The sequence below is a fragment of the Triturus cristatus genome, chromosome 2_2 (genome assembly GCF_964204655.1).
Source record: "Triturus cristatus chromosome 2_2, aTriCri1.1, whole genome shotgun sequence".
Taxonomy (NCBI): Eukaryota; Metazoa; Chordata; class Amphibia; order Caudata; family Salamandridae; genus Triturus; species Triturus cristatus.
The window spans coordinates 263,843,666-263,863,830 of NC_140582.1; positions in this window are offsets into that span (position 1 = coordinate 263,843,666).

Below are 20,165 nucleotides of genomic sequence, written 5' to 3' on the forward strand. Positions count from 1 at the left end.
TACACAATGGATATTCTTCAATTTCAAGAAACAATTTGCAGGTGTTGATGACAAACACATTATAAGAAGCAAGTTAAAAGTATTGATCTCCTTGAGAAAACAGAAAATGAAGATAATATAGCATGGAGAAATTTGACTCTGAGGAAGAAAGATAGATGTCTGCGAATATCGGCCAATCTACAATTACTGCCTTGGAAAACTTGACCATAACTTCATGTTTTCAATGTGGCCTTCATAACAATTTGGTAAATTATCCAATACCATTGGAACTACTCTAACTCAATTGATATGAAAGCATCTTAAGTCAAACAGTACATCCTTTTCAAACCATTGTTAGGTTGCAACTCAAATATGGAAAATGTCAGCCACATGAATTGGACTAAAAGGAAAAGTTGTTTTACTTCCATTTGATTTCACCAAAAGCATAACCACTCTTGGGATAGAATGCAAAATAGAGTACCTTTTAGTAGTTTTGGTCAATGGAGTTCCTACAAAAGATTAAAAAAGAGATTTGACAAGAATTAAGAAGTATAGACAAAATTCAGAAAGCAATACATTACCTTAGAAATATATACTGTAAAGATGTGGACATTGCTAACTTCATCTCTTCCACATGCTTATCATAAGGAAACAAAAATGAAACTGCACAATTTGAAGAGATTAATTAGGAACAAGCGGAACAAATTTATGAACATTATAGTATACACCCACAACATTACAGAGACATGATGGGTGATATTTTAGAACTGTATCAGGTGATGGAAACTAGAGGACAGCCAATTAGTTTGTGGGAAATATCTCTAGCAGCAGGAAAGTGGAAGATATGATAATCGTCCAGTCAAATTTTCTGCATCGGAGTACTGAGCAACAAGATTATATTGAGAGGATGAATGCTTTAGTCAAAACATTCCTTATATGCTCACACTACTATAAGAAAGTGACATTTCAGTCACTTCTCATGCTGTTGCACATGTTATGCGAACTGGAACTTGTTTTACAGCACAGGATTTTGTTGAAAAGGTGCATGACAATGATGAGACTCTAGTATGTAACTTGTTCAACATTACAGCATGTCATCAAGGGACAAATTAATATTCGGTTTCGAAGACTTGGACAATTGAAATGTATGCTCAGTAATGTTGAAACACCTACCAGGTTTATTACATTAAGCTATTCTCAAAGAGGCACCTAAGTTTGGATACGATTCTTCATTGAAAGTTGTAAAATCCCAGAAAAAGGGCTAAATAAGAAGCTATTTGCGCATGTTTTATGCTTCCAATCACATAAGTGTGGTAAATACTGCTTAAGAAAATATAGTAACAAACTGTAACATTACTCAAAAAGTCTTTGGATTTGCAAGACTAGTTCTATAGAAAGGAAAAGCGAACAATTTAATGTATTCTCTAAGCCATGCAGTTACTGGCAAATTACAAAAAAATAAGTACATTCTCAGGAGACTGCAAGCATCACAATGGATCAACGACTACAACCCTTTAATACTTCATATGTGGTATACTACAATTTGTTGCAGATAACTTTATAGCGGTTGCAAGTTATCTTACTTACTATATTACAAAGGCTGAAAAACTGATATGAAGGAAGTATTGGAAGAAATATCTGCTGAGCAATCTTTCAGTGAAAGAGTATATCGATTTAGCCTTTAAATGCTTTCTTGCTGGGAAGTCAGTAGCTTTGAAGCATGCGACCTTTTGAGTTCTACAACCTTATATGGTAAATCCTGGGTAATCATGTGCTATAATCACGTTGAAAAGTTATGAAAAGCCTAACAGATATTGAATAGCTTGAATATTTTTGTCCCACTAACAAAAACATTTTGAAAACCAATATGTGGGACATATTACTCAAAGAGAAGTCCGAAGTTGAAGAGACCAATGTATGTTTAATATGCTATTGTAACCTACTTTATTAATCATCGGAAACTGAGTTTTGACACAGGAGAAAAGAAAGAATTGTACTATTTATCATTTCTTCAACTATTTAAACATGGCACAAAGAAGAAATTATAGGCCCCATTGAATTCTATCAAGATGCATTTAATGTATATAAAAATTAAATTACAGTGTCTTAATTTCAGACATACATAGAGATGTTGGAACACAAAAGGAGACATGGACCAATGCTGTCCAAGCAAGGCAACTGCTATTTATGAAAGCTACTGCTGCACTGGCCAATTTCTCTAGAAAACGGGGAAGACGACCCTCGTAGAATTACTACATATTTATCAGGCAAAATGTGTCTCCACGGCTATGTACGGTGCAGGCATCTGGGGCTATGTAGATTCTCAGCCCCTAAAGCTAGTTGAGAATGCCTTTTACAGATTTTTGTTGGCAGTCTCAAGCAGTACATCTACTTACATATGACACTCTGAGCTAGGGATGCCGTACATATCAGACCTCATAAAGATTCAACCTATTTATTGTGGCACAGGATACGGACCACTTCAAAAACCACTTTTAATCAGGACATTTTAAATGACGGTCTTAACCTACAGCGGGCCTCTAGTATCCCATGGTTAAAATATGTCAAAGATTTAATGAAACACATTGGGCACCCCGAATACTACGATGACCCTAGTACCATAATTTCAGTTACGAGGAAAAACCTAAAAAGTAATTGTTTGATGGTCCTTGAGACAAACAGACTCTCTGCCGTAACAGTACAAGCGAACCAAATGATGTTAACTACTTAGAGCATCCAGCCGTATCTTAAAAACATCCAAGGTGGATACGACAGGATGGTATTGATCCGCTTTAGATTGGGGATCTTCCACAGGCTAATTAGTTTCCCCACTATGAATGACTGGTCTAGAACCATGAGTAAGTGTCAATGTGACGATATGACTCAGCAATCACCAATGCATGCTCTTTTGCTTTGTAAATGTTATTCTGTACAAAGAAGGAGGTGGAGTTTACGAATTTTAAGGTTACTAGGGCTCAGGCAATGTCGTCTTGCATTCTTAGTATTGCAATCCTTAGAGAATGAACATTTTACAAGGTCATTAGCCTCATTTTTTAAAAATGGAATTAAATGCAGGAAAACCATTTTTATATGAATTTCTTACATTATATTATGACCTCTGATCAAGCTCCAAAGAAGTTACAGTTTATTATTATTATATCTTGGTAATTTTGTAATAATGATTTTAAAACTATATTGATTATAATGGGTGTGTGACCATTATTACGCAGGCATTACTGCGATATGCATTTTCTACGCATTTTTTATTACGCGTTAACCATTACTATGCATGCTGCTACTTAGCATGCTTTTACTACGCGTTTACCATTACTACGTAGGCTGTAGCATAGCATGATTTTATGTATTGGCATGTCTTTTCTGTGATTACATTTGTGGATAACTTAGTCCTTTATTTGTTTATGTGATAGAAAAAATCTGTGACTCAAAGAGGTTTAGACGTCATAAAGAGGATAGAAGACGATGGGAGAGGATGCATACAACTTCGATGAAAAGTTAAGATCAATTTGCATTAATATTAAATGAAATTAAAGTATTTTCAAGTATGGTATCACAGTTTTAAAAAATATTGGCATGTATTTTCTGTGTTTGGACTTGTTACATCGTTTTTTAAAGAAATGTATAATTTATTACTATGGTAGCATCTATGAAATACTTTATAATACATGTTATTACATTTTAAGTTATTAATACATTATTTACAATAGTAAACTTAATGTTATTTACTTTTTGAAAAAATGATTAATTATTAATGAATAAAATAATTGATCATTATAATTAATTATATTTGTAATTAATTTCAAAGATTTTTTTTTAAATGCATGATTTATTATAAATACATAAATAATATGTAATAGATTTACATAATTTTAAATACATTTTTTATAATTAAGAATGTTATTGCTGTATATACTTTCATTGAATTCCCACGGTTTACTATAGGATGCTGTGGTTAACTTAGTCCTTTTTTTATTTTAGCGGAAATGAAGTCAGTGACGCAAAGACGCTTATACGTCATACAGCGATTTGAAGACGAGAGGAGAAGAAGCATTTCACTTCGCTGAACAGGTAAGATCATTTTTAATTACTATAAAATGAAATTAAAGTATTTATGTATGATTAAAAGTATAATTAAGATATATAATCTTATTTTGTATTTAAAAATGAAAAGTAAATGTAAAAATGTCGAAACTATTTAGGAACGTTAGTGGCAGATATGGGCAAAACGTTGCAAAATTGCAATTCGTAAAGAATTTTTTTTTAAATTTATGATTTCGATTAATGTTGATAGGTTTTAAGAGGATTTCTTTGTTTGGAAATATCATAAAAATTATACTCGTAAAAATGTTTACACCACATAATGAGGATCGATGGAGAGAGGAGTCGAACATTTTTACTTGGCTGTACTTGGGAGTACTTTTTATTTTTTTTAAAGACAATAGAATTTTAATTTGAGGATACTGTGTGTGATGATGGATCAGATTGTTGATTATTTTGGTGAAACATTAGTTATAAAATATATAAATAAAATGTTTGTCGATGGCGTTATTTATTTACGGAAATATTTATTAATAATAGGGTTAGGCATTTTTAAATTACTCCCCCACCCAAAACCCCTATTTCCCTGGCATCCTGTCCCAGGGGTTAGGTTACTTTTTTAAAATATATTAAAAAATGCTTTCTGTATGCGAAGTAGAGGTATGCAAAGTAATGCCCTTCGCTGTAAAAGCAAATTCTTATCATTTTAATGTATTTGCGATGCAATTGTATGCGCAGTAAAAATATGTGTAGTAATGCTATTTGCACTAAAAGCATGTGTGTTAATGGCATGCGAAGTATCGTGTGATATCATGTGCTTTTATGATTTTCTTGCAAAAATCGAATGAAGCTTATTGAAATTGAAATTGAGTACTGTATTTACTACTACAACTGCTGCAATTGATGTGTACTTTACTGGTTCTTTTACTGCACCTGTGGCTCCTCTTTTTCAATGAACTGCTTCTAGTTATTATGTGGGAAAAGATTATTTTTCATCCGGCTGTTTTGTTAATTCCTCTGTTTTAGACACTCCGTCTACACAGCCCTGTGTTTTCTTTTCATAATTGAAATGCATTTATCTTGTCCATCCTTGGATATATGTTTGAATAACACTTTCTTTGGTGTTTCTATTTCTTTGGATTGTATTTGTGACCATTTTCTTCTTGTTGATAAATGGCCATTACCTTCCAGAACGCTCCACCACAGAACTGGTCGATGAGGTCCTGACGCCTCATTCATCTTCACATAAGCTAAAAAGAGACTTGTCCATGGTGAACATTTCAGCTGTTCCAGTAACTGATGGAATTATTTAGGATAAGGTACCTTATGATATATTTGGACCAACGGAAATACTGAAAATACGTTTTTCCAGGGTGATGTTTGTAACTGGGTTACATTCAGATGATGGGGATGTTGAGACTGAGAACTCCATGCTCTTAGAGCTGGAATACTATACTGTTTTCGAATCAGGGGACCTGTATTTAAATTCTGGTTATTATGCTGAAATGTTCTATTACCATCCTTCTGGACATCACTATTTACATCGAGCTAGTGTTCAACGTGCACATTTTAATTCACAATGGGAACATTGTCCTACCCCCCCCACAGGGAGGTCCAAAACATAAACTGATAAATTCACATATTTTTCTGGATATGATGCTTTAGACCCAAAATCTTTTTATTTTAAATTCATCCCTACACTAACAAAGAAATATATGCTTACACAAACTAAGTTAATATTTACAGATTTGCTTGTCACACAATTAGCCATGAAAGGCTATGACTATTGGAATGATACCATTGACATGAAATCAATTTTGGCAAGTTCCGGGAACAAACACCTTGTTCCGAGCCTGCTTAATCCAAACAAATGAGTTTTCTAAATGATACAGTCCAAAAGGGTACTTGTCTAGGACTGGCAAAAAATTAAAGACATGAATGTACCAAACATTCCTTCCATTACCCAATTTGACAATTGGTAACATTGAACAAATTGCACTGAACAACAGCTCAATAGTATGTTACAGAATGGTACATTTAATTCCACACTCTCAGGTCCTGACGGGTGGTTATTGTGACCAGTGGACACAAATGGTTGTAATGCTCGTTTTTTTAATTCCACACCGGGGTTTAAGACAAGCAGAACTGACCCTCGTTATTCCCACTCCCCACACTCAGGTATTGTCTGTTCGGTAGGAAAATTGGGGCAACAATGCTTATTCCACACTGTCTGCAGTAAAACAACATCTTTCTCTCCTTTTGGAAGACATGGACCTATCCGACTTTCCATTGGGCCCTAAGTCTTGGCGTTTAAAAAGATTTATTTATGCCACATATAATGAAATTTGGAAACTACCACAAATGGAAGCTACTGCACATTTACAGCAAATTGATCAAAATAATGTGGATAAACTGCTTGCTGTTGCAGATAATAGTAGCAATATGTTGTCTTCTCGCATTTACAACATGAATAAAATTCTGTTGCCTGTTATTGATATTATGTATAGTGACATGTCTTCTTTATACCATGTGCAAAGTGCGCTTAAATCTATCATGCAGTTTAGTTGGACACTTCAGGCCCTCAAAGTGGCTACAAGCCATGGCGTTACCTTAATGCTACGTAGCTATTCTTGCCTGTCAATCTGACACATAAACAAAGGCTCGTGGCTAAGAAAGAGGCAATTTACACAATGATACATCTCAAGAAGTTAGAACATATCCCATTCACAGTAGCAGAAACACCCTTTTCAGTGTGGCTGACACATGACGTTATATCTCTGCCAATTTCAACATTTCAGTTTACATCTTGCATGAAACATTTTCCAGTGGGTAGATATGATGCCCTCGGAGGGAGCTTTATTCATGATTTATGGTCACTCCCATTCTCTTACCGATGTTAGCGGACTGAAAAAGAGGTATTCCTTACTGGAAATGAATGCAAAGCTTCCGGTGGTCACTCCTTTATTTGTAAACACAACCATTCACGGCGCATGCAATGCTTGAGTCGCTAATTTGGCCTGTTATCTAATAGGTATACCAGCCCTTCAATTCTTCCCATAATTTCTGTCCTTACAAATGGAAGCTATTTAATGTTAAGCTAGCAGACAGTTGTGGCAAGTAGGCCAGGATCCTGTATATTTTATAGGTCTCCCAGAAAGTGACCTGCTACAATAATGTGCTTTTTCCACCAAATCCAACTGTGAAGGCAGATTTCAACAAGCTAAGCTGACTCAAAGACTTATTGTTTCCAAAAAGATTCAGCATCAACATCTGCCCTAGAAACTTTTAGACTGCAGGTTGCATGGACATCCAGCGAAATACAGTCCTTGTTGATCACAAATCTTCCAACACACTTCGGAAAGATTTTGCACCGAATATTTAATGCCTCTAATACTGCCAATATTGCACACTTCTTTAAAGCAATTGGAGCTGGCTTAGTCAGTACCTTCAGAATATTTTTGGAGTTATACTGGCATTTATTCATTCATTAGTTTCTAGTTTGTTCGGGTGCATACACATGGTATTATTTCTCATTTGTGGCATTTTGGTTCTTTTCTTGTCACTCTGCAATGGATGTTCCGTTTTGAAGCCCATTGGTACTAGAACTACCCCGGTCCAGCTGTGTCGTGAGTGCATAATCTGACTCTTTGGAGTCCCTTTGCTCCAGGAAATGAACACTGACTGATCATTGTCATTCTGACCTGCCTTCTTCACCTGCGTATAGCCCGTGTTTCATTGCCTATGGTGCCCCTTCAAATAGGCACTGGATGTCTGCTTGGCTCTGCAGTTGCCTGTTTCTGTGGACATGAACCTGTTGATTAGTTCAATAACCCATTTTCAGAGTTGTCCCATGAACTTGAGGCTGCTTCAAGATGCATGGTATGAGCCACTCCTTCTATGGCAGATGGGTGCCTCTGCAACAGGAATACCGGACTTTGTTCCAATAACACAGATGCAGGTTGCCTGGCTACTTCCTCAGCATCACCTGATCACTAGGATCATGTCTGTTCTTTGGAGCTTTTAAATTGGGCACTTGTGGAATCATCGTCTGCGGAGACAGAATCTGTTCTGGATTCACTAAATATTGATCTTGTCGAAGAAATCTTGGGTGCCTCCGGCTCACTTTAATGTTTTCCAAATTGACATGTTATATATTTTATTAGGATTTAATTTATTTTGTATAACATTTTGCCTTGAATTTGCTTAGTTTGTACTTGTGTTTTTATTATTTAGTTAGTCACTAAGTTACTTTCCCGACCAAGGAGGGGGTGTAGAATTTCCTCTTCTGGGCCCATTTTGGTTCTAAATTGGTTGCTCATATTAGCAGCTTTAGGCTTCCTTTGCTTCACACAGCCACACATAATACATTTGCTTTTGTGACAATATTATTTTATAAATACTCTCTGCATATTATTTGTTATTTAGTGACTCTTCTTGGGATTCGGTCTGAAAATGTTTTACAAGGTCGAACAACATGGTGTACTGTTTTCTTGTGCCCTATCAGCAACATCTCCTAACATTTTTGGACACAACACAGTGGCACAGATACAGTTTTCTAACACAATAATTCTTATCATATAAACCATGCATTGGCCTCTTGAAGAGAAGAGGTGAGAGTTCCAGTTAGAGAGGACCGTCTTGGAACAGAGGCAGCAGCCTTGCATAATCTGAGTTTACACCTATGATGTGGACCACATAACTACACACACCAGATATTGGGTCCGGTGCTAATTGCAGAGATCACTGATATATCCCTGTGCTCCCACAGTGAGGGTAGGTCTAGATATATTAGTTGCCAGGGTTGGGCTTTTCATTGTATACAGTTTGTAAGTAATGTAGATTGCGTTGCTCAGTCATATTTGTCTACTAATCGCAGCTCACTTACTTCAAAATATATTACGATAAATATATTGTAAATTTCCTTTGTGTCTTTCTTCTGTTTACTATGGACATGTACAAATGAGAACAAAAGGTGTTGCTCTGTTTCCATGGCTCCCATGGGGGCTAGAGGTTCATGTTCTAGGTTTGCCGAAATCACCTGCTTGTCTGGCAGGTTAGGAGTTCAGGTGAGGCACTGTGAGCTAGTTGGATTTGAGCCTACAGGTACCGATGTAGTATAGATACTCAGTCGCTACATTCTGACGTCCTGTTCTCTCAAGGCCCAGTTCTGTTTCTAAACAGAATCCCTGCAACACATTATCATTTCTCACAATCATAACCTGTGGTATGTTTAATGCCAACAGTTGAAGGATGTGCTCAATAAAATAATGAAATGCTACAGCTGGAAAAAGAACAAATTGTGCTCCTCCCTTGTACAGATGATGTAGAGAGTCACGGAATAAACATACCAATAAAGAAAGGTTTATCTACATATTTACAAAATATGGGAAAATCGGTGTCGCGTACTGTGGAATTGGAGGGAGATTTACGTCTGTATAAAAATTGTGTTATTTTACGTCACAATTTACATGGGATTTGTAGTGGACTTTCTGAAGTCGGCAAAGAATGAAGAGATTTTATTTATTGTGGAGTAATTTGCTCACATTTAAGAGAAAAAACAGTCTCTTGGTGTGCTTCTGAAGCATTTATATATTGGAAGAGCACAGTTTCCTTTTTATTTGACTTATGTGGTAACAATACGCAAGTATCAAGGACTGAGATTAGATACACTCATTAACATTGATTCAACAGTATGCAAAGAGGGTATGGCATGTGTTGCTCTGTCTCGTGTAAAAACATTGCAGACTCTATATTATTGATTTTGATGACAAGAATTAATGCAGACAGTAACCGTGCGAGTGAAAACAATAATTTATGAAAGATGTATGCTCCTAATCTTGGTGAATATCCCATTTTTACAAACCTACATTGTCTTTCAAAAGAAAAATTAAATCAAGCTACATTTACATTTGGAACAACCGAAATAGAAAACACTAAATACACTGACATTACAGGACATCAGTTTAAAAATCAAAATGTCATTAAATGGTATACCAATGTCATTGTTAATCTACTTTTATATTTACCGTCAGTCAAAGTACTAATAAACTAAAATAACATGTAGATCAGCCTTTCTGCAAATCCTTGACAAATCTTCATCAATAAATTCTGTCAGACAACCATATATGCCATTCTACAAGTGGCATTAAAAATATGGCAGGTACGTGTAGAGGTGCTATTCAATTTTCTATCAGTTAATAGCAAGATGTTCAGAAATTCTGTATGGCTGTTCAACAAATAATACAGAGACTCACTTTATCTGACCTCTTTGGTGTAAGCTACTTTTGGGAACATGAATGCTTCCATTGCCTGCATTCAAGCTCATTTGCATAGGATTTGAAACATGTGCATATATATATATACACACCAATAACTGTTTGCAAATCAGTTCCATTTCAAAATGTAGTATGTAAGGCTGTTCAATAAAACTTGTGTCCAAACTGTAAATTTGAACTTGTCTTAATCCTTCCTTTAAGAATGGTAACACAATATCTTATTTAATGATTCAAAGATGTTCTCTGAATAACAGAAAAATCTATAAAAGAATTTCGAACTTTACTGCTTCACAAATTTCTGTTTCAGGAGGCAATTTTATTTGTAGTGCTATTATTTTTCATCATGGAGATACTGCAGCATCAAAAGACTATGGGCCTCATGTAGGTAGCATACCAGTTACCACTTCTAAAATACCGAACGTTACCGAATCGGTATTTTAGAAGTGGTAACTCGTATGTAGGTAATGAGTCGGTATTTTTTACCGATTCGTTACAATTCGGAAATTACCGAATCGGTATTTACCGATTCGGTAATGAGGCATACCTTCCCATTGAGGGGAAGGTATGCCTCATTACCGAATCGGTAAATACCTATTCGGTAATGGTGGAGAACATGCAAGGGTGGCAGGGTGTCACATTGACACCCTGTTGCACCCCTGATTCGGCCATGTGTGCACATGTGGCACACATACATGCCCTAAGGGCATGTATGTATGCCACATTGCACACTGCTACGCGCTTCAAAATGCATACACACATACATTAATTATTTACCACCAACTATAAGTTGGTGGTAAATACCGACTCCTAAACACACCCACACACTCCCCCTACATATCATTTCTGGAATCGGAATTTACCGATTCGGTAAAATTACCGAATCGGTAAAATTACCACATCGGTAACGTTACCGATTCGGTAATTTTACCGATTCGGTAGTTTTACCGAATCGGTAAATTCCGATTCCAGATATTGACCCCCTACATACCAATAGCCAAAATACCGGTCGGTAACGGTATAATTACCGAAAATCGGCCGTTACCGACCGGTATTTGGCTACCTACATGAGGCCCTAAACCATCTACTTAAGAAATAACACAGGTTGGGCAGAATGTGAAGATAACACTCTTAATTTTAAGAACAGACTGCCCAAAAAATTGTAAGACAGTTACCTATTAATTTTACATCCAAAATTCATAATGGGCCTGATTTATATTTTGTCATCACAGCGGTGGCGAATTTCCCTTCCACCGAAATATAAATGTCATAGGATATAATGGAATTTATATGTTTCGGCGGACTGGATATCTGTCACCACTGTGACGGAGTAATCCATCCGCTGAAATATAATTCAGGCCCAATGTTAACATTGTAATAAACCCATAAAGGTACTTTAAGGTTACATTTGTATAATTCAGTAGATATGTCATTATATGGTCTTGCACGGTTGTTGAAATAAGAAGACATTTATTGTAAGTAATGTTCTGTTGTATAGTTTCCCATATATCACTTTACTTAGAGAGGTATGTGAACAGTTGGACATGCACAGCATCTATGGGGGGGGGTCACATCCAATTGATTTGTTTTTCCCTAGTGTTTCATGATGACTCCTACAATATGATCATCTTGACCTATAAAGGTACTGAGTCATGACATAGTTCTGTAACAACAAATTTCGTTGTATAGGATGATTGGTAAAGGTATATGTGTGGTAAAGATCCCACCCCAGTTCCCCCGGCCCTGAGCCCTGAAATTCAGCCCTCTTGCATTGTAATCTACCAGCTCAAGCCCAATTAACTACTCTGACCATGTACCCTGAGCCCTAAAATCTGACTCCTAGCCCAGATAAACTACCCGACCACAGCACCCCACCTTGATCCGTATAAAACTGGCACCCAGCCCGGAAAACTGCCCCTTCCCCTGCCATGAGCTCTAAAATTCAGCCCTCGCCCTAAAAACGACTCCGGCCCCTGCCATGAGCCCTAAAACCAACCCCCACTCCTAAAACCTACCCCCAACTCCCCTCTGCCCCACCCAAACTTTCCAAGCCTCGTCCTGGTCCTTCTTTCTGAAGCGATCTTTCCAAATCCTCTCTCCGCCCAACCGCTCAGACAACTAGAACACTGAATGCCTTAACCACGCATATGCATGGTTAAGGCATATGCATGGTTTAGGAAAGGTTGTTCTACTTCCTGGGGAACAGTTGCATGCTTAAACCCACATTGTAAAGGTGGTTTCCACTTGAGACCTGGCATTAAAAGTAGAAATACGTTTATTTCACCTTTCTGTTCTTACTGTGCATGTGTGCTGCACTGCACAGCACACATACAAAGTGGGGAAAGCTTTACAGCTTGTCTAAGCATAGTTTTGTGTACTGTAAGGGTACCCTTCCAGTATGAAACCTACGTTAGATTCACACAGACACTCTTTCACCAAAGCACAAAGATGTGTGTAGAGCACTCAGCAGCCTGATTGTGCGCTAACGCTAGGGAGAGGGGAGAAGAGTGCCATATTCCTGTAGAAATGGGGTGTAAACAATTTGGTTACTGGTAGAGAGGGGGGTGAAACACAACTCAAGCAGCAACCATAATCTCTGTTAGAGTGAAACACAAGTAAACCCAACTTAACCTGTGTTTAACCCTCTGGAAGCTTAGCACAATGCAGTCTGGCTTAACTTAAGGGCAATGTGTAAAGTATTTATGCAGCACTTCAAACAGTAATAAAGGGAAATCGCAACACAAGAAAACTTCAATACCAGGTTAGAAAAATAGAATAAAATGTTATAGAGTATTTGAGACCAAACAATAAAAATCCAATCAGTAGAACCAGAGATAAGCAATTTTAAAGATTTAAGTCAAAATAGTGCCTAGATGCACAAAGTGCCAACTGTGGTTATCTGGTCGTGCTAGACTGGGACAAAGACACAGGTTTAGGCTTACCACGATGGAGTGCGGGCCGGATATTAGGTGTCAGGTTCCTCGTTCCGATGTCCCCGGGGCTGTGTTGATGCTCTATGGGGGCCCACCTCTGGATGACCCCAAGTCCGGCTATTGAAACCACAGACTTTTGGGGTGATCGAGCGGGGGAAGGAAAGGGTGGGGACTGCAGGGAGGGAGATCTGTGAAGGCAAAAGAGACAACAGAACACAGCATAGGACGTTTTGTTTCCAGTTTCTCAATGGGAACCATACACGTTACTTTTAGTAGGATTGTGTAAACGCGAGCTTGCCCTCTCACCTGAAAAGGAAAATACGGAATGCCCGGACATATGGGGGAGAGCTACGGGTCGTGGTCTTTTCGTTGCAGGCACTAATACAAACGACAAGGAAAGGCACACATGGGGAGAAATGGCAGGGATCAACATATAGACACACACACCAAATATCAACGTGGGGTGCAATACCCACTTGTTCATTCCATGCCTTCGGCGTTGGGACCAACCCTCTCTCCTGACTCGCACATATGTCTAGGAATATAAACAGAAGAAATCAAAAGTGTAAACCTGGCCACCACGGGGTGCGGATGCACACTGCTAGTGTCTGCCTGGGAATTGAAGTCTGTGCGGCTGAAACACGCGTCACCAACTTCCTAAAAGCCTTAAGCGTTCCTATGTCTCCGCTCTGTCGGAAGTTTGCGCGTATCAACCCTCTCGGTCTCGTGTTTCTCAGAACAATGTTCGGGCTCACACACTGCCTGTCTTGAACAGCGAGGCTTGCCCCCGTAAGTCTAGTATCTCTATAATACTTGTTCGCTCCCCTGCATGAGACCAGCCGGTCTCGCCAACAGAGGGGCGCTCCTGGGATTCTCTATAGATCGAAGAGCTTGTCTCCGACTAAGATGGGTCGAGCCCCGATGGAAATACTGCCACAGTACTCCTACCTCGGTCACGATGAACCTCCGAATGTCACGGGCCGCTACCTGGGGGATGAGCTCGTCCGAACCTTCGTCTCTCGGCGTCTCCTTTCTCGTCTCCTGGGTCGAAGAATTATCGGCTCCGTGCTCGACGACCTCTCGCCTTTTGACGTCTTGTGTTGGGGGCGTGGCGCGCGTTACGTTGCGCACCTCCCGCACTGCCCATCGGGAAGTGTAGTTCCTCGCGCAATTTCTAGTGTTGCGCGAGGATGTGCCGGCGTGCGCTGATGAGTCTGACATTAGGAACCAGTTAGGACCTTTGAACAAACTACCTTAAAGCCTGGTTGTGGAGTGTTCAGAGATTCCACATTGAAGATGTGTCACACAGTGGGGGTTCCGAAGAGCTGCGAGGCTGTGATGCGGAGTCCTGCATAGTCATCGAGGATCCCATCGATGAGGGGCTGGCAATGCAAAGTCCTGCCTCTACTATACATCGTGCACCGACAGTTCCGAAGAAGATGTGGGGCTGCGATGCAAAGTCCTGTTTCATCGTCGAGGATGCGATCGACGAGGGGCTTGAGATGTGAAGGCCTGTGTTGAGGATGCTTTGTACAGCATTGGTTAAGAGGAGGCTGTGGGCTGGGATGCGAGGTATGTCATCAGGGATGCTTCAGTTCCAAAGCAGAGCTGCTAGGAGTTGCATTATGCTGCTTCGAGTCCTACCACAGCAGGGATGGCACAGCACCTTTAGGTCCAATTCCAAGGATCCAGGACTGTGTGGCACCACTTGTGGGGTAAGACTCACAGAGTTCAGATGCTGGGCTCATAGTGGTTGGAGCCTTTTCTGTCGCTTACGCTCTGATCAGGAGGCCATCCAACTAGCCCATGGAGTTACTTTTGTGCTCCTGGGTTCAAGATGCAGGTCCAGTCCTACACTCAGGGAGCAGGGCAATAGGGAATCAGAGTAGCAGTCCTTCTTGCAGAGCAGCACAATTCCTTCTGAGTTTTCCACAAGTCCAGCGGTGTACTGACGAATTGGGTCTGAGGGCCCATTATTTATGCCTGGTGCCCACTTCAAAGTAGGAGAAGGTTCTGGAGGCTTCCACCCCCAGAGTTGCTTGGGAATTACTGCCTCTCTGCCCTGGTCGCAGCTAGTCTGGTGTCACAAAAAACTAGTGTCAATCCCTTTGTGAAGATGTTCAGGCAGAGCATTTGTAATGTGCAAATGTCGCAGGTGACAGCTCCTCCCTCTCATCAAGTCAGAGATGGTCCAACCTGCCAACACCTATTCTCCTTCGTCTCACTGTCTTGGAGCAATACACAAAGACCAACTGCCAGATACACCTAGTCATGTGACCCAGGATACAGGCTGCAGTAAGTAAGTAAGTCATTTTTTATTTACATAGTTACTTAAAACCAGTGCAATGCAATTGATTTAAGAGAGGAATAAAAATACAATATAAAATCCATAGTTAAAAAAAGAAGAAACTAGTATAAAACACAATTGCATAGGTTGTTAAGATTACAAAGAGCAAATTTTGAAATGGTAATTATAGCTTACGTCTGTTGATCGATGAATGAATGAACCTGTGTGCGAGCAGAATCTTGCTAAATATTCTTAAACGCCAGGGGTACCAATATTCCCGGGTTCTGAGTTTGCCTTGTTTGGTGAACCTGGGTAGGTACAAAGTACATCGTGTCCATTTGAAAAAGGTAAATTTCCTGTCTGTGCATCCATGGAGAGATTTGTGTTTTATAAATCCAATCATGGAGAGTAAAGTGCAGTGCATAAGAGCCAAGTTCAGGGGTTGTGGGTTGGAGGCTACTCTTTTCCGTGGCATCCTTGGATGCCGAGGGTGCGAGGTGTAGGAAGGCTATTGGCATTTTCTTTTCTACCAGAGCAAGAAACTGTAGTAGCCTACAGTTAAACAGTGGGTCCTCTGATTTATATCAGACCAGCACTGCCTGTCTCTGCGTGCGGATCCCTCATGAATTGAACTGCATTTTAAACAGTTAAGTCCTTTCTTCCTTCAGATTGTTACAGATACAGAGCAAGTGTGGCAGGTTTACTGCACAAGCCGCTGCGGGTTAGGTTTGCTCCCTCTGCCAAGGTGGAAGATGCAGTGCAGATGGGAGCAGACCTAGTCAGTATTTCAAGAATTTTTCTTTTATATTCCTGGAGTAGCCTTGTCTGAAGAATTTTAGAGTAGCGAGTGTGTGGTAGCCGTTAATTGTCATCCAGGCTTGACTTCTGCCTGAGAATGTAGCCTTGTACTCTACCAATGAGAGGCTTTTGATTGATTTCCAGACCGCTTTTTTGAAAACTGCATGATTGGTTGGGATGTCCCAAAGCTGGGATAGCCTGGTGTTTGCAAGGGAATCATGGAGGAAGCTTCTGGCAGGCGATGTATTTCTGTGCTGCAGTTCTTGCCAGTACCAAAGGGGATGATGGACGGAGCGTTTGAGCACATCAAACACTCACCCCCAGTCAACTGATCTGGGTTTAATCCATCCTCATTCTTTAGCTCACTCCACCACCCCAGTTCAGACATGGCTATATGCAAATAAGTCTGACCCTGTACCTCATGCGAACAGTCCAGCCCGAACTGCCAAGCCATTTCTTCCCTGGACCGGAAATAAGCCTCCTGGGACCAGTTTCGGGTTCATAACTCATCAGCCAGGCTATCTTGAATCCAGTGGCAAAGTGAGCAAGGGACCCACGTCTGGGCATACCCTGCCAACTTAGAGCCTATCAAAGCGATACCAAAGGGGATGATGGATGGAGCGTTTTAGCAAATCAAACTCTCACCCCCAGTCAACTGATCTGGGTTTAATCCATCATCATTCTGTAGCTCACTCCAACACCCCAGTTCAGACATGGCCATATGCGAATCAATTTGACCCTGTACCTCATGCGAACAGTCCAGCCCGAACTGCCAAGCCATGTCTTCCCTGGACCGGAAATAAGCATCCTGGGACCGGTTTCGGGTTCATAACCCTCATCAACCAGGCTATCTTGAATCCAGTGGCAAAGTGAGCAGGGGACCCATGTCTGGGCATACCCTGCCAACTTAGGGCGAACAAAGCGATACCAAAGGGGATGATTGCAAGAGCGGGTAGTGCAGGTTTGGGAGTGGCGTTCCTGATCTTATGCCAGCAGACTATAAATGCTCTTTGTTTTTCCAGGGACTGTTTAGTTAGGCCAAACTCCAACTGGATCTGTGCTAGTGAGGAGTAGTTTGGAATATTGAACATGATTCTGTAGACCTTGACTAAAGTGCTATCCAGAGTGTTGGAATCTCTTCCTATCATGGCTTCACTTCCATAAGTGATTATGCGTAGTATTTTAGATTGGGCTACCTGGAGGAGTGGTGTCAGCACCGGGCCTGTAAGTTTAGATCTTAAGGGGCATATTATCAAGCCAGGCGTTAAAATTATCGTCGCTTTAGCGGCAGAAAACTGCCGCTAAAACGGTGATAATGGGCTTGATAATATGCTCTATGGAATTCCAATTGAAGCCCATGTTAGATGTCCTTCACATCTAACATGGGCTTCAATTGGAATTCCATAGAGCATATTATCAAGCCCATTATCACCGTTTTAGCGGCAGTTTTCTGCCGCTAAAGCGGCGATAATTTTATCGCCTGTTGTTAGATCTGGGGGTCTCTAGTTGGCAGAGGTATTCACCTTAGACCAAATAGGGACCCTTGCTTCTAGTCAGGGTACAGGGACACACACGGTAGATAACCCCTGCTCACCCTCTAGGTAGCTTGGCTCGAGCAGACAGGCTTATCCCCAAGGCAATGTGTAAGGTATTTGCACGTAGACACCACAATGATCCCCCCTCCGCACACCACAAACTTAGACCACACAGGTGAGTTATATCAAAAATAATATATCTTTATCTAGTTTCCGCAGTTGAAATCAAGCATCACAGGTTTACACAACAATTGCTTTCTTAGTTGGTCGGGATCGTCAGACGATAGTCTCTAGTCTCTTGAGTGATTCGATACTCACGGAGAATGAATCACTTTGTAGGCCCTCGATGTTTTAGGGAGCTACGTTGCTCCGGCGGTGTCACTGCGCTCGTTGCATGAGCGCTCCTCGGGCTGTTCGATGCAAGGATTCCACAACTCCCTCGACGAGCCCCCAGTGACGATGTCGACGTCACCGGAGTCAGCCACTCACTGCGCGGCTTCGTAGAGCAGGGAAATACGACTCTCGGTCTGCTTCAGGCCTCCGGGTCGCGGCAAGGCACGTGCCGATGAGCACGTCGATCTTCTTGATGCGGCAACCGGTGTCAGGCCCGGCTCGGTGCGGTACTCTCCAGCAAGACAGAGAGCAGCCAGCCCACCTCACAGGCAGATGTTGAGAAGCTTGGTAGAACAGTCCACGGTCCCTGCGGCACACAGCAGCGCAGGTGGGACACAGCGGAGTCTTGAGTTCTTGGCAACCTTTCTATCCCTGGGTTGCGAAACAGGAGGCCAGCTCTTCTCAGGCCCTTGGAGATTCAGTTGAAGACACAGCACACAGCAAAGTCTTGTTTGGTCAAGTGGATAGGGTCAGCACACAGCAGGACCCCTTCTCCTTAGCTTCAGTTGTACGCCAGAACAGGTCAGCCTTTCGAGCACACAGCACGGCAATCTTCCTTTAGTTCTTCAGCGGTCCGTCTGTCAGCAGAAGTTCCTCTCGATGGTCGAATCTAAAAATCTGTTGTCAGGGGTCTTGTACTTATACCCCTAGAAGTCTTTGAAGTCTTTGTGCAAGTGGGTCCTGAGCCCGGTCTGATCCAGTTCTGGGTGTTGCTGGAGCACTTTGTTTTCCTGGCTCCTACATTCTTTTCAGAGCGAGGGGCAAGGTCGTCAGCCGCCCAGCAGGTGGTGGAGCCAGCAGAGTGGCAGGCAGGCACAGCCCTATTCAATCCCAGGTGCTATCTCCTCCCTCCACTCTCCTTGCGATCGTCGCTATTCAGCAGAGGGCTGACTCAGCCAACCTCCCGGGGGATCCCCAACCCCTGTCACTCTCGAACCAGACAGTCAATCCACAAGCGCGCCCAGGCACACAGAAGGGTCAGACAAGAGAACAGCGACTCTCTAAAAAGTACTGTTCTCCAACTCAGGATTTAAAAACAATCTCTCCTAAAAGATGTGTTATTAAATGCTGAGCTCAGGGATATCAAACACTCATGTCTTATCTTGTTCGTATGAGAAGATAGGCGGATAGCCATTGGCACCCGCCTCCCTCATGTTAGCCTATGGAACAAGATAACCTTGCAGTAGTGAACACACAAAATGACCGGTGTTCACTACCAGAACATGTTACCTGCACTAGTACATGCTCTACCTTCTCCATACACTGCACCCTGCCCAGGGGGGTACCTTGGGCCTTCCATAGGGATGACTGACGTGTATGAAAAGGGAAGGGTTAGGCCCGGCCAGTGTGGACACTGGCCAGGGGGACATGGCAGTCCGGGGACTGCAGGCAGGCCTGCGGCGGCAGGCCTGAGACACTGTTTTAGGGCTACACAGGTGGGTGGCGTAATCAGCGCTGCAGACCCACTAGTAGCATCTGTCATCACCAGCCCTGGCACACACAGTGCCCTTTACTAGGGACTTCATGGTGATACAGATATGCCAATCAGGTATATCCAATCAATACGATATTTTACACAGGGAGCACTTACACTCTGGCACTGATTAGCAGTGGCAGAGTGTCCAAAGCATCTAAACCAGCAAAACGGAATCCAGCCCAGCATCGAAAATCCAGGTAGCAGAGGCAAAAGATAGGGGAAAAACCCACGCCAAGGATGTCAGGTCTAACACGTGTCCCCTCCAGCTGAAAGCGGGGAGAACTACCCACCCTCTTGGGAGTTCTCATCGCTAAGGCGGAAAAACCTGGACAGACCATCAGCATTGGCGTGCTCTGTACCGGGACGGTGTTCCACCGTAAAGTCCATTCCCTGTAGGGAGATGGACCACCTCAACAGTTTTGGATTCTCACCCCT